The 9,409-nt window shown below is 42.7% G+C and overlaps 2 pseudogenes; both read right to left on the bottom strand.

Annotated features, from left to right (window-relative positions):
- Positions 1–5,712: 5,712 nt before the first annotated feature.
- On the bottom strand, positions 5,713–5,844 carry LOC115030056 (small nucleolar RNA SNORA48; annotated as a pseudogene).
- A 1,352-nt stretch (positions 5,845–7,196) lies between these two features.
- LOC110285882 (ribosome biogenesis protein NSA2 homolog pseudogene) lies at positions 7,197–8,173 on the bottom strand (annotated as a pseudogene).
- Between the last annotated feature and the right edge of the window lie 1,236 nt (positions 8,174–9,409).

Below are 9,409 nucleotides of genomic sequence, written 5' to 3'. Positions count from 1 at the left end.
TTTATCTAGTTTCTACAACTTTTCTTCGCTCTGATTCCTAGTCTTACTGCACTATAATCTGAAAAGATATAAAGAACTATTCTGATTATCTTGTGTTTGGTAAGACTTGATTTTTGCAGACTGTGGTCATTTTGGGGGAAAGTTCCATGAATTGCTGAGAGGAGTGTGCAATCGTTACCAGTCAGCAAGAATGTTCTGTGTGTCGCTCCTTCACTGAGGTATAGCTTAACTCTGAGGTTTCTTTGCTGATTATGTTTGGATGACTTATCTAGAGATGAAAACGAGACATTTTTGCATCAGGTGTTTTTCCCAGTTTAGGAATAGATTTTTTTCTTCTCTTCTTCAGGAGCTCACAGGGGTCGGTTTCTGTTCTCCCGCTTTCCTCCAAATCCTCTCTATACTTTTGTCTCATTTTTAAATTTCAGGTTTAATAAATTAATTTGCTTGCATCTGTGCGTGCACACACATATGCCACAGGACAACTTGAAGGAGGCCTTTCTCTCTCTCTATCATGTGGGTCCTGAGGATCACATTCAGGCCCTCAGGCTTGGTAGAAAGTCCCTGTATTGAGCCATCCCAAGGAGTCCATTGCATCTTGACGTTTGACCAGTTCTAACCATTGCCCTCTTCCCAAGGAAGAACTAAGAAAGTACACATGAAATTCACTTTATTGTTAGCTATGAAAAGGTTTGAAAATTGCAAAATGAGGAAGAAAATGTAACTGCCAGCTAAGTGAATTTAACACACTAATTAGGTTAAATGTCTCCCAAACACCTATACATGCCATGTCTTGTTAGATGTGTGCCCTGATCTAGATATCTCAGCTGCTGGCCCTCAGTGCTCTGGTTGTGTGGACTGTTTACAGCCCATCCCAAGCCCGTGTATTTTTAAGAAATACATATACGGTGGTCACAGAAGGAATTGCCTGCAGGGACCAGGCAGAGGCAAGAAGAGTGAGCTGAGACCCAGGAGACGGACACGGTAAAGAGAAGCACAGACAGAGAGGAGAAGCTGGCCACCTCCTTGGCATGCAGCACACAAGCCCAAAGGAAGATGCTAAAATTCCCGAGAGAATCATGAAGCTGGGTTTTGGTGTGAAGTTCTCAAAGTACTCTATATGCACTTGACTCATGAAAGCATTCAGGGGGTCAAGCAAGACTCATCTCCAAGAGGCAGGTAGCCAGATGTAGTTGGAACCTCTGTGTGACTTTTAAATTGATTTCACATGAACACCCTCATGCACAATCTTTCTTGTTTGATTTTTTTTAACTTTTAGATAATTATAGATTTTTGTCAAATATAAGAAATAATATAAATAGAATCCATGTGCCTGATATCTAGTATCCTGGAATGATTATGACTGGAAAAACAACTATATAATATCACAACCAAAATTTATTCTTTAAACATTTATCTTTATGTTACCTTCAAAAATATAAGTAGTTACCACACAGAGAGACAGATGGTAGATCTTCTGAATTGCCTAGTTGAATGATGGCATATTTAACAATACAAACTTTCTTCTTCCAAGTTTATTTTTTTAGCTACATAGCAACTGGGTATCAGACCACAAAAATTTGTGTGTGTGTGTTATATGTATATATGCAATCATACACATACATGTGTGCGTGCATGCATGTGTGTGTGTGTGTGTGTGTGTGTGTGTGTGTGTGTGTATTCTGCCTATTCACCATGTATTTTGATAGCTGCTTGGTATTCCTCGTTATTAATGTAGTTTTATTTTTCCCAAGTGTGCCTGGCTCAATGACATTATTTTTTTTTAAAGCTACTTACTCTTAAAGATAATTCTGTGAAAATCATGTTAGGAATGTGTCTTTTTAAAATTTGCTGCTGTGCCTTACAGATAGATCCTTGCAAGTAGGTTACCATGTTATACCACCACAACATAGTGGGCTGTTCTCCCTCTTGCCAAGAGTATGCTGCTAACATTTGGATGTTTTTCAAATGTGAGTGGTGAAAAATAGTAACTCAGTTTGGTGTAAATTCGGATTTCTCTATTTGTTTAGGTTTAAGCCTCTTTCAAATAGACAGGCACCATTTCCATCTGACTTTCTGCGAATCGCTTCTAGCCCAGTGTTCTGAGTCACTGGCCTCTTCCCTGCTTCTCCTTACACACTAGGAAAGTTAAACCTCTCTGAGCATTATAGGGTGTGAGAATTTTATTCTCCCAAGCTGTCACCTTCCCTCTTACATACTTGCCAGTATCTACTTTACCAGATGATTTTGTTAAAATGATCAAATGAGTTCATATTATTCCTCGTTGTGTCTGAAATTTGAGCCTTTGGGAAAGCTTTCTTTAGCTGCGTGGTACCGATGCTGGTCCGTTTTTCTCCTAGTAGTCATACAGGTTCATTCCTTGTTATGGTTTGGATGTGAAAGGTTCCCCGTGGGCTAACGTGTTTGAACACTTGGTCTCCTGCTGGTGACATTGTTTGGGAGTCAGAACCTTTTCTGAATGGGGCCATGCTGGAGGAGATGGGTCTCCTGCTTTTGGTGGTTTCTCTCTCTGCAACCTCAGGCTACAGTTATCATCCCTCCCCTACCACGGTGGACTACGATCTCAGACCCAGGACCAAAATAAGTTTTCTCTGCCTTAAGCTGCTTCTTGTCAGGTATTTGGTCAGTTATGACAAAAAAAAAAAGTTCACATTTAATTTCTAAATTTAACCAAAAGTATGTTAATACACTGGTCCAATTAGTACCATTTTCCGTGTGCTTATCTGTGTATCTCAGTGCCATTTACCTGTTCTCAGTTCTCTGAGGAACTATCTTTGCTGTCACTAAATTCACACCCAGCTAAAGTCTATTGTATATTTTCTACTGTCTCTAATGTGCCTGCTTTCCAAGTGTTTGACTATAACCACTCTGTAGAACACGGGGCTGTGAGGTAAGTCTAATCTGTACTTGTTTGCTTCTTGTCTTCTGCAGTGTTTCCCCAAATTATACGGACTACGTACCACGTGATCAGATCAGCATACATAAGCTTTCTCTCTTGGGCAGAAGCAGAAAAAGTAGAATTCTATTTCCGAGGTTCTGTGTTAAATCTGTATTCTAAGAGACACGATCACGTTGCGAGACTGTCATCCTAGAAGCTCGCAGCATGCCGCACCTGTTTTCCTTCTTCAAGGATATTTATGTCATACACTGGAGGAGTATTCTACTGCCCGAGATATAGGCTGTGGGCAATGGGTGCTGATATTTTCTTTTATGCTGTTAATATCATACATAGAGTCTGTATTAGTTACTTCTTTGTTGCTGTGATAAAACATCGTGATCAAGGCAACTTACAGAAGCAGGACTTGATTTTAGTGTATGTTTCCAGAGGGTTGCCGTCCATAATGGTGGGGCAGAGGCAGCAGGCAGGTATGGGCTGGAATGGGATGCTGGAAGATCACATCTTGAACTGACAGCACAGAGTGAAAGAGTAAAATGCAAGTAGGAAATCTTATGCTCTCAAAAGAAGCATCCAAGAGTCCAAGGCTGTGGGGGCTTCTCATTCAAGCCACAGCCCAGTCTTCCCCTTTATTCATTGTCTGGGTTGTTTTTGTTTGCACAAGTGTTGGTAATCAGTTTTCAGACATCAGTCTGATGTGCCAGCTAACGAAATTCCAAGGGTTGTAGCTCCTTCCATTCATTCTGCCATGGGTTAGAGATAGGAAAGGAGACTGTTAACCTCCTTATTTCAGATGACTGCATTTTTAACAGCGTTTTCAGTTAACCTCATTGGCAAACACACTAACCATGGCGCTGAAGAGTGATAAAAATGATAATCTTGTTCCTGACTGTTCTGGGTCAGGCTATTGTTGGCCCATATTTTCTGGCCTTTGAGCTGTATCAATAAAGACAATACAACACAATTTCTATTGTATTGCTTCTAGAAGGTCTGGGTTGTCTCATCTCTTTACTACTTCTGTGTTGATCATATAATTTCACCTTGTTCCTTACCTCTATCAAATTAACAAATTAAGTTGATTTTCCAATACTCCTAAAATGAAACCTTTTGAACAATTAAAAATGTTCCATTGGAAACAGGCTGGCATGGTGTTAAAAAATCTTTAATCTCAGCACTGTGGGGGCAGAGGCACACAGATTTCTGTGAGTTGAAGACTAGCCCATTCCACACTGTGAGTTCTAGGCCAGGTCAGGTGAGGCATAAGAGCCTATCTCAAAACCAACCAAGCAAACAAACAAAAAACAAGAAATGTTGCACTGGAGTCTGTTTATTAAATTTCTGTAAAGCTTTTTATATCAGCAGTTATAGCTAAGACTTCACTTTTTATGAACTCTATATCCTATGGGGGATAGAAGATAATTTTTATAAAGATATTCTTGTTTAGTTACTTTTTTGTTTCTGTAATAAAATACTGTGACCAAGAGCAACTTAAGCAAAATTATTTTAGCTTACTGTCCACCACCTGGGGACCAAGTTTTCAAAGGCATGAGCCTAAGGGAGATTTTTCACTCAGAACAGCACAGCTGTTTTCTCTACTTTTGAAACTGTTTTAATATTCCTAATATTATGGAGTCTTTAAAAGGTTTGATAGAACGTGAGTGTTGGACACGTGGAACTTAGTACTCAAGAGGGAGAAGCAGGAATATTCTAAGCTTGAGACCAGAAAGGGTACCCAGCAAAGTCCTTGACTCGAGAAAGGAAACAAAAGCATTATTGTGTTGTTCTGCCAAGGCACAAGTCTGCTCTCCAGAGAGTTGCAGCCTTCCTTAGGCTAGGACAGCTCTCCTGCTCTCATAACCCAAGAGGTGAGGGGCAAGGGTGGGGAGTGCATCAGCCCCACATCTGTGCCACCTCACAGCAGATGAATGGGGCCAGCTCTCCCAATCTGTCGCCCTCAAGGTGGCTCACCTGTGACCCCACCAACAGAGTCTGCTCTGGTGCACTATTCAAGCATGATACTCCCCTTCTGTGCTGCAGGGACAGAGTTAGCTCTCCCACACTCATGCACCTGCAGGAAGCTTTCCCGACTGCTGGAGGTTGGGGAGGTATCACCTCTGTGCCCGTACCACACCTTGGCAGAGTCAGCTCTCCCTCACAATCTCAGGGCTGCCTCACCCATACTCCCACCACGAGGGTCAGCTCTACCGTGCTTCCTGGGCGAGGAGCAGGGCCTTGCTGTGTTGCTGCCAGATGGGAGGTGGGGCCAGCTCACCTGAACGCTGCAGTAGGTGAGAGGTAAGGCCAGTTCTGCACAGCCCCTGGACATCATGGTCCCCGATGGCTTCCTCAACCAGAGGTGCTCCCATGTTCTCTCGTGAGCCACGGCCATCAGACTCTGACCCCGACGACCCCTGCATAGCCACGGATACAGACATGACCCTCAGTAGCAGCTCAGGTTGGAACCTCACCATGGTCCCACGTGGCAGAGCTAGACACTCATAACAAGCTACTCCTCTCCACCCTCGAGTCTCCAGTTCCTACTCTCTTCATAACGCTAAAGGTGCTCCACGTCTCTTTCTCTCCCATCTGACTACTGGGTGGCTCCCGCTGTAGGCTAGGCACACAGCTGGTGGGTCCCCGCGGTGCTGTGGTGTGGTAGTATGTGTGTCTATGGCTCCTGGGATGTAGGGCAGGGCTGTGGGCGTCTTTCCCAGCCAGCAAGCACCACACGGCATGGCTGAACTCAGGTCTCTGACGCCTCCTGAGCCATCCTGAGTGCGTTTGGTTTGATTTGATTTTTATTTGTCCTAGGCAGTAAACAGCTTTGGCTATTAAGCTAAGATGAACAAAGGACTGCCGACTGACCTGTCCCTGACTGATATAAGAACGACACCACCAACAAGGTGTCTTTTTGCCCATTGCCAGGGGGTGCAAAGAAGTTCTATTAATTATTTAAATTTTCACTTTAATATGTTTTTTTCTCCTTGCCAGTACAGTTTGGTAGATTTGTTTCCCCCCCCCCTTTTTTTTTTTTTTTTGATTTAGATAACTTCTTTCCGTTTTCTCTGAACATAAGAATTTAGAAATGTATTCAGGGGGTAGAGAGATGGTTCAGTGGTTGACTGTTCTTCCAGTGGTTCTGAGTTCAATTCTCAGCAACCACATGGTGGTTCACAGCCATCTGCAATGGGATCTGATGTCCTCTTCTGGTGCATACTCTCATATATAAAACAAATCTTTTCTTTTTTTTTTTTTTTTTAAGAAATGTATTCAGTTGTTTTCAGAACTGTAATAAATACAATAGAAAGCTGTTTGGGAGACTGCCGGACTTTGGGAGGTTGGGGACTTGCTGGAGGAAATGGGTCTTGCAGAGCGAACCCTGGGGATCATGGCCTGCTTCTGGCCATTCCTCTCTGCGCTTCTTGGCCTGCAGAGATGTGAGCGACCCCAGGCTCCTGTCACCACAGTGACAACACAATACCTTCCCTGCCACCTTGGAATGTGCTCCCTAGAACAGAGTCAAAATAAATCCTTCCTGTCAGTGATATATCCAAGGATGACTTAAAGTTCTCATACTCCTGCATCTGCCTCCCAAATGCTAGGATTACAGTGCTAGACCCAAATGCTAGGATATTTTACTATACTGGAGATCAAGCCCAGGGCTTTACCTGGGCTAGAAAAGCACTCTACCAACGGAACTATACCCTAGCCCAGTGGCCTTATTTTATGTTAGATTTTGGAACCACCTGGACTTCTTCTTCTATATGTGTTATAAATATAATTTTATCTTTTCCAAATGCACAGCCAGTTGTCCCAGAATCATTTATGTAAAAGTTCATTTTTTTTTCCTCTGCTAACTTTAGTTCCATATGTATAATCTGCCCTTGGTTTATCTGAATTCAATTTCTAGACATTTTAATCCACTCAGTTCACCCTCACATTTCAGTTCATTTCAGAGGTTTTATGAAGTGTCTCAAAGTACTGTGGGGCTACTTTGGAGGCCCAACTTTATTCTTTTTATTGTTTTTCTGGCCATTTATTTTTCCGTATAAACCTTAATATCAGCATATCTAAATTTAATTCTTCTCAAAAGCTTGTGGAAAAAGAAAAAAAGATGGCTAGGTCATAAGCTCTAGGGGAGAACAAATATTGTTATTAAATTGATATGGTAGTACATTTACCTCCTTAATTCTTGTAGATTAGTGGAATTTTTTTTTTCAAACTGGGCAGTTTTATCTTCCTTTACAACTTAGTAAATACTTGATGACTGCATATAGGGTAAGGCTGCTCGGTGGTTCAGAAAGACCCCAGTGACGGTGTTTTCCTGACAGGGTGTGGTCTTCAGTAGTGAGTGGAAAGACGTGTATGAGTAACGTCACTGTCAGACCAGCAAGACCGCATTTATGCACCCGTCGTTCTCAGGATTGTTGGTAACTTGGGCGTACTTTCCCCAAATCACCTTGCCTCCTTGTGTCACAAGACCCAACTCGCTCACATTCACTTCAATAACTGTACCTTTGGTGATCACCCCCAGGGTTGTATATAATGGGGATGATGGATTCTTTTTCACACCGAGAATAGGCAGGCAAAAGGTAGCTTTCAGCTCAGGGTGTGTGACATGGGCTTTTTTGAAACGTAGACCCATAGGCCTAATGAATCTTTCATATTTAGGTGGTTTTCTTGTAAAGCCATCACCAACAAAGCAGACTTTAGTAACCATTCTCTTCCATGCCTTCTTTTTCCTTTTTCCTGTTCGAATAACTTTCAATACTTCTGTTTCTCCTTGGGCACGAACTTTGGGTAGAGGGACCTCCCATTTTCCCGCCTTTTCTTTCCGCTTCTGCTTAATCATGTTAGAAAGGACTTTTGCTCTGGACTGCCCCTCTCTGTCCAGCAGATAGGCGGGGACTGCTCCCTGGGGAGTCTTCTCATCATCCTTCTGCTTGGTGTTTCTCTTCTCGTGCATCTTAATAGTCTTTTTCATTTGTATTTTCTCGGCATGGCGCTGTTTATGGTAGAGCTTAGCCTTCAGGCCAATCATTTTTTTTTGCCTTCTTTGAACGTTCATGGGCTTCCCGGCCTTCTTTCTTTCTCTTTTTCTCATGGTAGTCCAAACGATATCCATATCGTTTGCAGTGCAATTCAATATATTCATTTTGTGGCATGATGACAGCCGCGGAGCACCGGTCCACGACCTCCCGGGCCTCAAAAAACTCTTAATTTCTGGATGTCACTGGTCCACGAGCCTGCCTCGTTCAGCCCGGGACCAGAAAGGGATTAGTGGAATTTTAAACGGGCATCAGAAAAGCTTCTTTTTCTAGTAGATGACAATTAACACAGGGACTCACAACTGGTCAGCATGAAGGAGGAGAAAAGGTTGCGGAGTGTTCAGCTCTGAATGAGACTTCTGTATCACAGCCCCATCCCCACCCCCACCCCCATTCCCACCTCCACTCCCACCTCAAGTGGTCATAGGTCATCTCAGAAGATGGGTAGAGTGAGCCAGACATCTACAGTAGAATAGTATTGGCTGGATATATCAGAGCCATCGACGACGTGAACTTACAGTGGCTATGACTACAAACATTAAGACCTGTGCAGGATCAAGACAGCTAAAATATCCCATCATGGATCAGGGAGGTCTTAATGAAGCCTCACAATGACCTGCATATCTCTTGTCAATTCGTAGCTGCTGGAAAAAGATTCAGTTTTCTTCAGAAATGCAGCCCTTGAGACTATACCCATTTCTAATAGATGGTCTAACAGCTACGTACATATCTACACGCTCACATGTGCCCCTGTGCACACACACACAAACACACACACACAGACACACATGCTTGCACTATGTGGACCAGGTGGACCTCCAGGGGCTTAATAAAAAGACACATGAAGTTTGGAAGCAGAGGCGTTTGGGGACAAAGAGAAGAGATTGAAGAAGAAGAATTGAGGAATTATATTTGATCAGAACACATCATATGAACACACGAAATTCTCAAAAAATCATTAAGAATACTGTGCCACCCAATGAAACATTTTTACGACTGTTAGTTCTGAAAGCCCTCGTTATCTATCCTTTGATAACATAGGCTTACTAATGTGCTAGTAAATGGTTTCTATACAGCGTTATACCTACGATATCAGAACACTTACATGTAGTTAAAGATTTTCCAAAAAACTGCAGGTGTCCACCAGTAGTTGGTAAACAGAAGTAAAAGCATGGAAGGGGTTGGCATGGGGCCAGTAAGTGGTGTCCAGTAAGTGACGTGTCCTCCCTTGGATTTCCTTAGATTGGTTTGTTTTGTCCAATCCAGATGTGTTAGTTTTTGTCTTATCTGATTTTATTTTATTACTACCCCCTAGAAGACTGCTTTCCAATGAGAGACAAAAAGGGAGTGGATCCAGATATGAGGGGTGGTGGGAAGGAGTTGGGAGGAGAGGCAGGGAAAACCGCAATCAGCATATATTATGTGAGGGGGAAAAAATCTATTTTCA

The sequence above is a fragment of the Mus caroli genome, unplaced genomic scaffold (genome assembly GCF_978045245.1).
Source record: "Mus caroli unplaced genomic scaffold, Mus_caroli_1 scaffold_20, whole genome shotgun sequence".
In the NCBI taxonomy this organism is placed as follows: Eukaryota; Metazoa; Chordata; class Mammalia; order Rodentia; family Muridae; genus Mus; species Mus caroli.
This window is presented reverse-complemented; position numbering and strand designations above follow the sequence as displayed.